The following is a 15,301-nucleotide window of genomic DNA, read 5'->3' as shown; positions in this document are numbered from 1 at the left end:
TTTTATATATGTAAATAAAAGTAACGTCTCATTTAAGTCGTGTATTAAATACCTAATAGTATTTTAAAAAGATAAAACCGACTTCAAAATTGTACATAATTAAGAATTAAAATTCCCTATCTCAAAGACTACTGAACCGATTTTGACGTAGAGCAACAAAAAAAGAATCACTTAAATTGGACTTGTAGTTCCGAAGATATGCGAACACAAATAAAAACATACGTACATACACTTTTGGTTTCGTTTGTTCAGAAGCTGATATAAACAGACATATCCCACCAAAAATATTTCAAGTACATTTTTGTTTAAACGCTGATATAGAATAACAACAACATGTTTGTTCAAGTTATTGAATGCGCTGACACACCTGCCACTGCCTCGAGGACACGGAGTTACATTTCTGTAACTCCATTTGTTTTATTGAATGTCTTTAGATTAACTCAATTATTCTCCTTGAATTTCAGGGCCAGAGGTAACTGAGACCTTTGGCCAGCAGTGGGATAGTATAAGCTCTTAAAAATACTGAAACTATACTAAGGAACATTCTACTGAAAATGCAATACAAGATTTAATACGTGACGATGGTTGGCGTTTCAATTCGCTTAAGAAGAAAGTATACCTACCATACACTTTAAAAATATGCATGTTTAATTAACCTCCGATTAAATAAGGGGTGTTAGAAGTTTGATTAAACTACAACAGCAATATTTACTTGGTAAAACGTGTGACATAATATTATATGGGTACAGATCCAACATTTCTATTTTCAATTGGAGCTGATGTAAGAGACTCTTCTAATCTCAATTCTCGACCGTTCTCGACGACCAACTTTCTTTGTCTCCATTTTTAACCGACTTCCAAAAAGGAGGAGGTTATATGTTCGGCTGTGGAGATTTTTTTATTATTTTTTTAAGTAAATTAATTATTTAGCAGAACTCTCCTTTTAAGCCGTCGAAAGGATGAATGGTCGATTTGTGGTTAGCTAGCTCTAATTAAAATTGTATTAGACTTGTACCTACGTGTATAAGGCCTTAGGCGAAGGGACTGTGTAAAATATACCCTAGTCATAATATTTAATTTCATTTGAAGCCCCTAAAAATAAAATAATTCAGATAAACATTAATAAAGAGTCGAAATTCAATTTAGAAATATTCTCGGGTAAAATTATACTTAATTTAATTGTAATAGTTATATAAGCAATACAAGGTTACATTAAGAGGGCGAATAAGGCTTAGGTCAAACCTACGCGACCAAAGCGATTGCGAAGCGGGAGCGTCTACCGCGCGGCGGACGCTGCCCATGTAATCTTATGGCACTGTGCACATCTGCGCGACCGCAACGTGGGATGATCTCGTCGGCAAAGCGGGACGTGCGCGTCAAGTGTCAGACGTGTGTTTTGTAGTGTACATTACTAGACTTCTTTGTAAAACCTTTTTTATATTATTTTGTACAAACCAATTTTCGTTGGTAGTTTTTATAGTAATGTACATCATATATTTTTTAGACTTATCATGCCCCTACTTTAGAAGTTAGAGGGGGGGACACACATTTTACCACTTTGGAAGAGTCTCTCTCGCAAACTATTCAGGTTAGAAAAAAATGATATTAGAAAACTCAATATGATTTTTGAAGACCTATTCAATATTCATAGATACCACACACACATAGGTTAGATGAAAAAAAAAAAATGTTGTTTAAGTTGTACCTATGGGGATCCCTCCAATTTTTACTAATTTTTCCATTTAAATTGTATCAAAATATTAATGCGGTTCACAGATTACATCTACTTACCAAGTTTCAATAATCAGAGAAAAGTGGCTGTGACGTACGGACGGACAGACAGACAAACAGACATGACGAATCTACAAGGGTTCTGTTTTTTGCCTACGGAACCCTAAAAATGAATTATAAGATCATATTCTATAATATTATATAATTTTGCTTTAGTCACCCTCTTAACTAACAATTAACCCGGTTAAATTCAAGTACCTGTCGATTTATGAAAATTTTATATATGTAAATAAAAGTAACGTCTCATTTAAGTCGTGTATTAAATACCTAATAGTATTTTAAAAAGATAAAACCGACTTCAAAATTGTACATAATTAAGAATTAAAATTCCCTATCTCAAAGACTACTGAACCGATTTTGACGTAGAGCAACAAAAAAAGAATCACTTAAATTGGACTTGTAGTTCCGAAGATATGCGAACACAAATAAAAACATACGTACATACACTTTTGGTTACGTTTGTTCAGAAGCTGATATAAACAGACATATCCCACCAAAAATATTTCAAGTACATTTTTGTTCAAACGCTGATATAGAATAACATACGAAAAGTGGGCAGTTCTGGAAATAATAGGTTGGGGAAAAAGTCTTTTCGCATTATAGTATGTATGAACTTGTCATACAATCTCTTGGGCTATACCAATTGTATCTGACTGATTTTGGTATCGTTAAAAAGTTTTAATTTTATAGAAGTCAATTCCAAATTCAAATTAGGTAAATGTGAGATTTTCATTTGTTTTTCTTATTGTTAAAATGAGTGATTCCAATACCGTAAAGAAGTTCGATACATTTTAAAATTTTATTACAAAAAAGGTAACAACGCACAATTCGCGAAAAAAATTGTGATGTTTATGGACCTAATGCAGTATCTGTAAGAGTAGCGCAGGTTTAAGCGTTTACAATCCGGAAATTTTGATATCAAAGTTGCACGTCCTCTGGTCGCCCTGTTACGGACAAAACTGATGCCATTTTTTTTAAAAGTGGAGCAAGATCGGCATATAGTAGTTACAATGTAGCTGAAGAACTGGGGATTGATAATTACTGTGAAAAATTTCATTCACCTACGTTTCCGAATTTTTCGTCAAAAGGGATCCAAAGTGTTTCGCTCACGTATTAATATATAAATTTAGTTACTGTCTACAGTCTCAAGTAAACTTTCATGTCCTAATTCATAAAATTGGTGAAAGTCTCATATGAACTTCCACCCCCTATGTTAGGGGATGGAGGGCGAAAGTTAAGTTTATAATTTTTTTTGTTGGTTATATACTAAACTTAGATTAGGTACATACCCAACTTTCTAACACTTTAGGAAGTAGCCGAACATTTTGATGATCATCAGTGTGTCAGTGTATGAGTGTGTCAGTGAGTCAATGACGAAATCGGTGTATTGATATCAATAAAATCTAAATTAAAAGAGCAATTCAATTGAGACTTTGTATGTTTAATTAGTTTACTATGACATCATATCCTAAGAATATGAACTATCTGATACAATCGGTAACCAACTCTATGAGGGTTCAAAAAACGACGAAACACTTCGAGAAAAGGTAGGTAGTGCCCTTGCGCTTCGCTTGGCTCGTCTCGGCGGTCGATAAACGAAAACTGGGCAGTTCTGAAAATATTACATACATACGGGTCGAATTTTACAGTTTAATAATTAATAATAAAATTGAGCTAGGGTCGAATTTGTAACCTTTTTTTTTAAATTCGTTTAAAAATGTATCGCATTGCCTCGTCACGTTCCGTTGTGAACTGACCCTGACTGGGAGCCGGTTAGTGGGCCCCTAGAGGATAAATTTTCCTGTGAAATATCATTGAACAATATTATTGAACAATTTATTTGACAATAAGATTGAAAGTCGGGCGCGTTCAATATTAACTCTAGATTGTCAATAACATTGCACAATACGTGATATTGCGCAATAAAATTAATCATCTAAGGGACCGCTAAACCTACAGTTACTAGCCAGCCGTATACCGTACATGTGTAATTTTTCCCCGCGTTCCACTTAGCGATAAAAATGATCAAAACGCTCAAAATGCCCCCTTCCGCCGTTCCAGACCGCGGTCGTTTTGATCGCGGTGAATACGTCACTCATGACGTCATCATTTTCGCTCAGACAACGCTCAAAACGACCCATCATAGAAGGTGGGTCGAAGAGAGCGTTGGTTCTAGTTTTATTTTTTATTTTAACGTGACAATACTGCGAAAGCCATGTTCGGAAAGTTTTCAGGAGAGAGTAGAGACAAAAAACTTCATATTATTTCATTAGAAATAATAATTTTAATTGAAATATATTAACTAAAATTAAATCAAATATTTTAATTGAAAAGAAATTGTTTTAAATGAAAGGTCAAATGATTTCTTATAAATAATAATTTTCGTCACTCCTGTAAACTTTTCAAATTTGACTTACGCGGTGTTGTTACCTAACTTTTATGTGACAACTAGCTGTCCCGGCAAATGTTGTTTTGCCATATATTTTTTTTTTGTATGAAAAATAGATGTTGGCCGATTCTCAGACCTACTCAACATGCTCACAAAATTTCATGAGAATCGGTCAAGCCGTTTCGGAGGAGTATGGCAACGAAAACTGTGACACGAGAATTTTATATATTAGATATGCAAAGTATGTGGTTTTGTTATTAAAATATGATTGAATGTGAAATAATATGATGAAAGTTTAACTATATTAAAATAATAAGATGAAATATTCATAAAAATGTTAGTAAAAATAAGAGTAAACATTAAAAATAATACTAAAAATGAAACAAATACTATTTTTTTTGTTAAAGAAATGTACTTAACTTTAAACAATTACTTTAATTTACGACTTCAAAAAAAGGATCGTAATTCAAGAAAAGGATCGTAATTATATCCAAGTTCTGTTCAATACTATAAAAAAAATATTAATATTATGTTTTTTTTTAACTTTTCTAAAACGCTCCATAATCCGTTCCACTTGGGTTTGTATCACTGACGCTCACATGCAAGTGGAACGGGAAAAACTACGGTCTTGAGCGTTAGCGTTTGTATAGCTAGTGGAACGCAGGTTTTGTTACAGGAACATCCCCGTCGCCATGACAACGGCAACAATCGACGATCGCAAATGGCGGCCATCAATCCGAGAGGCTTTCTATCAAAGATGAGGACAAAGGAGCCTGAGCCGGAGATATTTGAAAGAATTATTGCCGCCGGCTCCCGCCCGATTTATCTAGTTTATTTGCTAAGATTCGAAGCCTTATTTTATCGTTAAAATAAATTATCATTTGCATCGTTTAATTTGTATTTTGTTTGCTTTGCTGACCCATCATTGCCCATCAAACGTTGTTTTGTCGTATAAATTATTTCTAGTTTCAAGAAGTAGGTAAAAACCCACTCTCAGTCCTAACGAACATACATACATTATTTCATTAAAATCGGTTGAACCATTTTGCAGGACTTCGCGCACAAACACTGTGACACGAGAATTTTATAGTTTATTAGATTACAAACAATATGTGAATGAGAGTTATTAGGTGATTCCACAAACTGTGTGTTTGATTTTGATTTCTATTTCATATTTTGTTTAAGTATAAATTTTTACCCTATTTTGTGCAAACATTTCATTTGGAATGAAAATTAAGTGCATAATATAATATTTTGTTTTCGATATTTACTTACATATCTATTATACACAATTACTGTGGACCACTTTCTCTCTCGCCGTCAAACAACTATTAGTTTGGCGAGATTTAAAATGTTACAATAGTATGTAGAGTTTTATGAATAGATAAGTATATTAAAAATTGTTTCAGAACGATAATAAAATCTAATATAAAGCTGTGTCTTTTTATATGAGTATGTATCAAAATAATGCGAAAAATGATCGAAATTAAAAAGATCGGAGAAACAAATGGCGAAAAGTACGCGTCGATATCGCGACATAAAGAACACCTTTCACGACCCGACCTAAACTTTTCTAACACAAAACACGAGTCGGGCGAACGTTTAAATCATAATTACAACTATTATCGCAGAAGGCGCCAGAGTTATAGCCTCGCCGAAACTTTACTCGTATTCAATAAAAGTAGTCTCATAAAGAAAATCTTGGGCCGGTGCTACGTTATTTATACAACTCGTCTGCCGTTTCTGACCAGAAAGTTGGGCGATATTTTTTGTTTGACAAATGGCGCGAAGTTTCACCATTACTGACTTCACTCCACTGCATCCGCGAGAGTGATGACGATCATTATTAAACTTTATCATAATTAGTGTAATTACGCGGCGAGCGGTGCGGCGGCGGGCAGGAGTGCGCGCCGGGGTACCTCGCATTTATACCCCTAATGAGTCCGGAAAGAAAGGTGCTCGAATGCTCGATTCACAATTGTGAATTAAAATTATAACACTGCCTTTTCTTCTGATTACTTTAAATATAGACGCTAGCTAAATGCGTTTGTGTAGACGTAAAATAATAACTGTCTCTTGGAAGTGTACTTAATAGTGTAATAAAATATTTTTGTAGACTCCATTAAAGTTAATTTTTTGTCAAATGCATCCCATTAATATTCGAATTGTAATTAAAAATCTCTCGCGGCGGTGGTGTGGACAAATAGTCCCAAGCAGGATTATGTAATGGGGTCATTTATTTCACTGATTTTCGCCTCGACATGTCTAGTGTTTACCTTTATTATTAACTCACCCATTACAGAACACTCACACTAGGAATTAACTCAGAAAAAAGTTTATAGTAAACATTACTCCACAGGACCTACATAAAAAACGCACTTGTAGCATGAAGCGAACGATAATTTAATTTGTAAAAAGCCCTCGTGTATTTATTAGTCGAAGTTGAGGTCTAATTTAATTAAGTTGTTGGAAATAGTTGCGCCATTATTGTATAGCTTATTTACATACCTAGTTTGTATGTTAATTTCCGTTTATTTATTTCAGAGTCGGGATCGGCGCTACGAATTATAATGCCTTACGTTAAAACGTTCATAAAATAGGATTAAAATATAACCCTCATTATACTTCATATTTGAGCTCAGCTCTCGTTCATCACGATGTATTCGTTTAGCAGTCAATTCAATTCAAATATTTTATTTGGTGGAGCATAGAACGAAATTAAAAAATGTATACAGTACAGTCGATATACTGGTATACTATCAGAGAAGTTGATTCCTAGGCAGATGGCGGACCTAATTAATTTGGTCGCGTTACGTCAAACCCATCCGACTGATCAAAACGCTAACGTTAATCCCAAGACCAGACGCCGCACTAGCGGCCAGGCCGCAGCCGCCGCAGCGGCCATTGAAAGTATGGTGTGGCCGCTGGCCTCCGTACGGCCAGGTGCGCGTGGTCTATGGCGGTTTCATACTAAGGTGATTATCTCGATGGCCATCGCGACCTGGCCGCTGCGGTTTGGCCGCTAGTGACGTAGGTCCGTAATCTTCCCAGGAATCAATTCAATGGAATACATAAAGTGCAGAGAAGGTATCGACATCTGTTTCTTTATCTTTCAGCGTCGTTGTTTGGTTTAAGTTTTGTTAATGATTAAGTCTAGTACCCTCTGAAACTGAACATAAGTCGAGTTACGATTGTAAAGTTATTATTATTTACGCAATTCTTTATGAAACCAAATTAGAAGTTTGGGCAGCAACAACACAATCTCCATGATTCCCGGTGCCGTCGGGGAAAAGGAATATAGGAGTGTGTTTTGTACGTCACTATAACAATTCACACATGACAGATTACACTTTCGTACAGTCAAATCAATTATATGTGCCTTCCGGACCAGTGGAGTGAGCGAGCGCCCGTCGCGCCAGTGCTGCCGGTGACTACTGTATACATACAATATTATGTATTGATTCCTGTCTAGACAATTATTGTGGAAACTAGAAAACTAAATTAGTTACTCAACGAGTTTGTATTGCACACGGATTACAGTTTTATTTAACAAAAAAAAAGTTTATATTATAAAAATACCGGAAGAGAAATGTCGTTCAACTTATAATATGGCTTTCCATTCAATTGAAACTAAAAATATTAACGAAGTCCGTAGTTCCGTTATCCTATGCTACGCCGCTGTCTACGTCGCTGTCTACGCCGCTGTCTACGCCGCTGTCTACGCCGCTGTCTACGCCGCTGTCTACGCCGCTGTCTACGCCGCTGTCTACGCCGCTGTCTACGCCGCTGTCTACGCCGCTGTCTACGCCGCTGTCTACGCCGCTGTCTACGACGCCGTGATGTCGTAGCACGACGAGCTACGCAAACATATAACATTCTTTGTACCATACTACTGCTATTAATTAATTATAGTGGATAACGATGGCTTAAAAATACCTAGAGCCGAACTTACTCCTTTTTGGTCAAAAATAGAATTAAACTCGGTATACTATAGTTTTCGAGTTAGAACATCAACATTTAAAATAAGAATTAACAAGTTTTTATCCGTGTGGTCGAGAAGCACGTGGTACATTCAGGTCCCGTCTCTGGAACTATAAATCATTGTCCATGGATCGTATGCAAACTAGTTTTTGGATTGAGGCAGCGGGCTGGCCCCGGGGGGAGATCGGCCAAACAAACTACACACGCTCGGCGAATAATAACATCACCAGAATATTTTATTTATATCGAAATAGAAGTATAAACACTGCTATATTTAAACACTACAAAAATATTTATTCAAGACAGTTTTCGGAACAAAAAATATTTACATTTCTTTTATCTGGAATAATTTATAACATCGCTAATGGCGAATACGTAAGCTAATCAAAACAATATCTATATATTAATACGCAAGTGAAAAACTTTGTACTTAACCCTTTTTACGAAAAATGGGGAAACGTACGTGCATGACATTTTGCACAGCTGTAGTTTATATGGTGAAGGAGTGCATCGAACTAATATTATTTTGAAATTATGCTTTTATCATACATTTTTTAACAAATAAAACATTACACACACTACAACACACACACTGACCTCCATTAAACAAGCACGCTGGACTGCTGATACCCTTTGAAATGACAGCTATTTTTGTGCCTATTTGAAGCGGAATCAGCTCCCCCATTATTAGGGATAGGAACTAAATTTGACGTAAAAATGACGTTCGAAAGTCGCCATCATGTCGCCATATTGGCTGATAGCAGTAGTGGGAGTATTTGGAACTAATACTAGTGATGTACAACTGACTTTTCTATTATCGATGAAATGTTTCCAGATTCAGATAATGTCGACCATTAGGACAAAAATATTAAATTGAATAATACAAACGCTACATATTTGTATTAAAGATTACAGACTTCCTCTCCGTTATTTAGATAGGCGTAATAAATTAACAACGATTTCATACGTAGATAACGTGAAGTAGCAGTACCTATCTATAATTCATTTATTTTTACCAGTTAGCACTACGAAAAATTGAAAACAAAACTGAAGATAAGCTTCTAACGAAAACTTTGTTGTATTGTATTTTCTAATTTCATTTCTAAATTCTAATATTGTCAAAGTAGTGCTACAGTGTATCGTATTAAAGCTGAACAAAGCTGAATAAGTGTTCTGTGTGATTAGACCCTAATTAATCTCATCATATTATAATATTATAAAGCGGAAGAGTGTGTTTTTTTTAACGCTCTAATCTCAAGAACTGCTGGTCCAATTTCAACAATTATTTCAGTGTTATACAGCCCATTTTATATATTTTATCACGCTGAGACTAATAGGAGCTAAGAAATAGAGGAAAATGTGGAAAAAGCGGGGGAATGTATAACGTGAAGGATTATATAGCCTATTTTTTGTGGACCAATTTGTCTGTGTAATTAGATATTTACGTGGGAGAAGCCGCGCGGAAAGTCTAGTAATATTATAAAAGTTCCCTATTTATTTATGGATCTAGCAAGCCAATTTTTATCGATTTACTTTATCTCATTTGATTTTCGCCATTTTGGCGCTGGTTGCAGAAGTGCGAGGGAAATTAACTAAATGGATAATGCGATCCATAAATAAATATGGAACGTTTGAATACATTTTTTTATTGTGGTGGAGTAGGTAAGGTATTTATAAATTATAAAAATATATGTGCGATACTTTAACATTATATTTTATTAGTTACCGTTACACAGTTACAGTCTGTCAAGAAAGAGTAGACGCTGAAATAAATTTTACAAACATAATCACGATCAAATGGTAGTTTTGCGCCTTGTATTTTCACAGAGAACGTTTGTACACTTCTAATAGTAACGGCAAGCGGTAGTAGCAATTTTCGGACGCCAACCAGGCTTTTAAATTTTTTTCAACCATAATTCTAGTCTTCCTTCGTCAGACGGAAACCTGTCAATTATTTTAAGAGCATAATATGTATTTTATAGTAAAAATCGGTTATTGGAGATTTCAATACAATTATTACTTATAGATATCGATAAGTTTTATCGACAGAAAACTCCAGCACTATTGAATTTTATTGTTTATCAAAAATCGGTAAAACAAAGGTAAATATGTGGTGAATACGGTATAATAAGATTAGTGCCACATTTTTAAGTGCCTATATTATCAATAAAAGTTTAATATCGTAGAAATGAGCTGTTAAAATCACTTACTTGTGAAAATGTAACCCAACATACCTTTTTGTACCGTGTTTTACATAGCATACACCCTTTCATAGTTTAACTATGAACTACCACCACTTATTTATATATTACTTAATCGCGTTAAACCTTTTAAAACACTTTTTAAAGTGTTTTAAAAGGTTTTACGCGATTACGATACGATAGAACACGAAAACAATTTGAACGATTAAGCCATAGAGAATTAAAATACATACATGGTTACCAATGGTTACGTCAAATTTAGTTCTCGGTCCTAATAATGGGGGCGCTGATTCCATTTCAAATGGCACAAAAAAGTGGGTATCATGGATCCAGCCATAAACTTATAATGCATAGACCAACAAAGAGTGTGAGAGAGAAGAAAATCCTTTATGGAATTATAACAAGATGAAAAGAGAGAGGCAGTCTAATGAAAATTGTAACAACTTTTATTTGACAGGAAATTATCGATAGCAAAATACTACACTATCGATAGTAAAATATACATCACTAACACACGCACACATTGACAGATCAAAAATGGTCACGCATTTTCGGGTTGTCAGGTGGTCTATACGACAGTATATTATAAGTTTATGGATCCAGCCATCCAGAGTACTTGTATAATGGAGATCAGTGCACACACATGAGAAATAACAGATTTTTGAGTGGCAAGCCCATGACAAGCCTATACGTGCCTATACATACGAATTATACTCTTTTATTTATGGTTGAAGTATGTTGACAACAAGTTGAGAAATTAAAAATGGATTATAGTTTTTTTATTGAATCTAAGATACTATTAAACAATGCTTACACGGCCAGTCTGAGACAGCTGAGTCCCAGATACAAGAGTTGAAAAAAAATGATAGTCAATATTTTTTACAAAATATAGGTAGTACTAATGTCGTTGAAACTAAGGTCGAATTTCGACCATTGGGCGATCTCTAGTTGTTTATTAATCTGATCGTAGATCCTGCGCCAATATTTTATTTCACACGAAATAAGACATCAAGTGCATTTCGTTTATTTTTTTTTCATCTAAATGTAAAAAAAATCCAATGTACTATTTATTGCGCGGGCGATGAAATTAAATGTCACGTATTATACGTGACATTTAATTTCATTTCAGTTGGTGGAACCAAAATATAATTCTATTAAAACAAATAGAAGTCTTTTGGTGGAACAGTAGCCGCCTACGCTGCGATTTAGGCCAAAATAATTTAAAACGGAGTGTACTATCAGATAAGTTGGTTTATAGGCAGATGACGCGCTATGCTATACGGCTAACTTTGAATTGATATAATATAACCCTACCAAAGAAAGCAGGTCCGTCATTGATCAATTTCTTCAATGGTACATTATATTATGACACAAATGTTGGGCAACATTTGTGACAATACGCCAAATTGTATCTCCCGATTATAAAATTGTAATAAAACTATTTAAATTAGTAATTCGTGTTAAAATTGTTTGTAAAACTAATGCTTAGTGTGTAAACTTCAAGAAAAAATAATAATTTTATTAGATAATGAACTTTAATGTGGACTTCCAAGGAGTTCTAAAGTGACAGCTGACGGCAAGCTAACGAACTTTACGAAATCAAAGTGGATGAATTTTGTTCCTGATATTCTGCAAAAACCCGGGGAGTATAGTGTTTTATTCACATACTAATACACTTTCTGCTCAATATTATAATTATGATATTGACACCTAACACTTCACAAAACTTACCCTGAGTCACTTACAAACAAGGTTTACATTGGCTTTGTAAGTTCTCTCTTAGCTTAACGTTTGTGGAAGCTAAAAAGATGATGGACATACTCTAGCCGACTCATATACCATAATCCGTGTTAGCTACTATCATAATTTTACTGCTCTCACAACAAATTTCGTATATAAGTCTATGTAAGTACATTTATTAACTAAAACAAATTACCAATCTTTTCATCGTCACTCTCTTGGTTTAACTGATGTTAAAGCAAAGTAGATGATAAAAATAAAAAAACAACACTAACATACTCTGAAACACTTACAATATAGTACATTAAAACAGTATAACTAACATACTCTGTCATTCTCAAATTTGTTCAATTAAAATATAATTTTGTTTTACATAATATTTCAGTACAGTATACACAGATTTCAGTCACTACTTTAATCTGTCTATTCTGTCTTTCCTGATCCTTTTCTCTCATTTTACATAACTTTCTTTTCATCTCTTCATATTGCTACAATAATTTCAACCGTTTCCTGTGTACATACTGTACAACTGAAACAAAATTTGGGGCTGACAACTTATAATTGTGCAGAAGGTGAGCTTACACTTTATATTTTCACCCCGTATCTGTTTTCAGTTTCAGATATCAGGAACAAATAAATTAGCAAAATGATGACACATTCTAATGTAGCCCGCCGGACAGAAGAACAACTCCGAGTTGCTCTCCAGGAGCTAAAGGACGCAAAGGAGCAATGTCAACGCCTACTTACTGAACGCGATGAGAATGAACAGGAAATGCTTTTAATTTTGCAAAAAAATGCTGATTTAAAATTAGAACTTAACAAATTAAGTCAACAATATGAACTTACCTGTGAGCGTAACATTGAACTACAAAGTGTTGTGGACAGTTTTGACAATTGCCGAGTGGAATATGAACAATGCCTAGAGGACACTTGTAATATTAAAAAGAAGCTCAGGATGCTCAGGAATATATTAAGTCCCTACGTGTGAACTTAATTCAAAAAAAATTGAAAAAACACAAAGTTTATATGATGAACTTTTGGGCAGTGTAAAGGACCTTTCAAAAAATAACTTAACTACCATTGACTTGACTGGTGATGACACAATAACGACTGGTCACACCATGAACAGTAAAAGGAAGATAAAAAAATATGTTAAAGTTAAAAAATGTAATAGAAAAACTGAAGAATTGCTACAAAAAAACCGAAAAATTGTGAAACAGCTTAAAAATTTATCAAAAAATAAACAAATAGTTAAAGATCAATTATTAAGCTGCTGTGAAGAGTTGGAACATGTATGTAGCATTCAGTCTGAAATTACAGAACTACATAGTTCCCTAACACAAATAAAAATTAAATATGAATTAGCGCAAAAAGAAATTGTCTGTCATATATTGGCTATGGATGGTTTAATAGAAATGGGACGCTACAATGAGGAACGAGTAAACTCTTTGCTCAATAACTGTCAGTGTCTCAGAAATGTAAATCATTCACAGCATGATCTTGACATTTCAGTTACCTGTTCAGAGGTAAAGGCTCATACTGAACCCTTAAAAAATAATTATAATAGGACCGATGCCCCAGTTAATATATACTGTGATGAAATAGGACATAGCGTTAGTGTACTCGTACTTATGAATAAATTAAGTGTGGGTCAGCAAGTAATTAGCACTTGTTTGCCCGGGGCATCATTTGAACAAGTAATTAGCCGGGCAATAAATTCTGCTTGCTGTCCCAACACAACCATAGTTATCTTAGTCGGGAGAAGGGGAAAGATAAACAAAAAACAAATGACAGATTATATTGATACATTAAGTAGAAAAGAAAACGTTAGTCGACTTATTTTGTTTACCTTTCCTTATATTAAGAAATTGCCACACGAGAGTAAGGAAAATTATATAAGGTTTAAGCTGAACAGCCTACTATGTAGTGCAACAAATCAAAATTGTTTGGTATTAAATAAATAAAAAAAATAATAAAAAATGTTTTATTTCTGAGTAGATTTTAAGAAAATACTTTCAGAATGTTAATATTAGCTACGGTGCCTACCACCGGTTCGGGAACTATCCCGGCGAGAAGAACCGGCGTAAGAAACTCGCACGGGGCCCACTTTTTTTACCAAAAAAAAGTGAGGTAAAAAAATTAATCTTTTAAAATAAAATTTACAATGCTGTAACTTAAAATTATACAATGTCAACATACATACATAGTAAGTCATGTACAGTAATGTAGAAGTAGCCTTGTAAGCAGCCATCCTACTCCCAAGATGTGCCATCGTTTATGAAATCATTGACCTTATTTACATTGGCTTTGGCACACAAACGCTCTTTGACTACTTTCTTAAATTTATTAATGGAAAGATTTTGAACGTTTTCTCATTTCTGGGATTTTATTGAAAAGGCGTATACATTGCTTTAAGGCGCACTTTAAAAGATTTACTGACTTTACTAAGTCTGATCACTGGCAAATCTAGCTTGTACTTATTTCTGGTGTTTCTACAATGAATGTCACCTTTGGCTTTAAATTTACATATATTTTTTCTAACATGTATTACATTAGCCAAAATGTATTGAGAAGCTACTGTCAGAATACCAATTTCTTTAAACTTTTCTCTCAAAGATTCAAATGTAGATATTTTGTAAATCGAACGTATAGCTCGCTTCTGCAGCACAAAGATAGTATTAATATCGGCAGCGTTTCCCCATAAAAGGATACCATATGACATTCTACTGTGAAAATAGCTAAAGTATACTAATCGTGCAGTGTCTTCGTCAGAAATTTCCCTAATCTTTCTGACTGCATATGCTGCAGAACTGAGTCTATCTGCGAGTTTAGCAATATGAGGACCCCACTGTAATTTACTATCTAGTGTAATACCTAAAAATACAGTAGTGCCCACCAAATTCATTTTCTCATCATTCAATAGTACATTGGTTTGAACTTGCCGTACACTGGGCAAAGTAAACTTTAAACATTTAGTTTTCGTAGAATTCAAAAGTAAATTATTAACATTAAACCAATGTACTATTTTTGAAAGAGTACAGTTTACCTCGTCGTAATTAGACTGTTGTATCTTCACTTTAAAAATAAGTGAAGTGTCATCAGCAAAAAGTACTATTTCATTATCATTATCCTTAACTAGATAAGGTAGGTCATTTATGTAGACGAGAAAAAGAAATGGGCCTAAAATAGATCCCTGTGG

The 15,301-nt window shown here is 34.3% G+C and overlaps 1 long non-coding RNA gene across 1 annotated transcript; it reads right to left on the bottom strand.

Moving 5' to 3' along the window:
* Window positions 1–700: 700 nt before the first annotated feature.
* Window positions 701–13,053, bottom strand: LOC121739718. Its single transcript, XR_006037485.1, has 3 exons — window positions 12,969–13,053; window positions 1,859–1,862; window positions 701–711 (listed from the first exon to the last, which is right to left on the bottom strand). It is a non-coding gene; the product is annotated as an uncharacterized LOC121739718 (long non-coding RNA).
* Between the last annotated feature and the right edge of the window lie 2,248 nt (window positions 13,054–15,301).

The sequence above is a fragment of the Aricia agestis genome, chromosome 2 (assembly GCF_905147365.1).
Source record: "Aricia agestis chromosome 2, ilAriAges1.1, whole genome shotgun sequence".
NCBI classification, from domain to species: Eukaryota; Metazoa; Arthropoda; class Insecta; order Lepidoptera; family Lycaenidae; genus Aricia; species Aricia agestis.
Note: the sequence above shows the minus strand (reverse complement) of the source record. Positions and strands in the feature narration are given on the sequence as shown.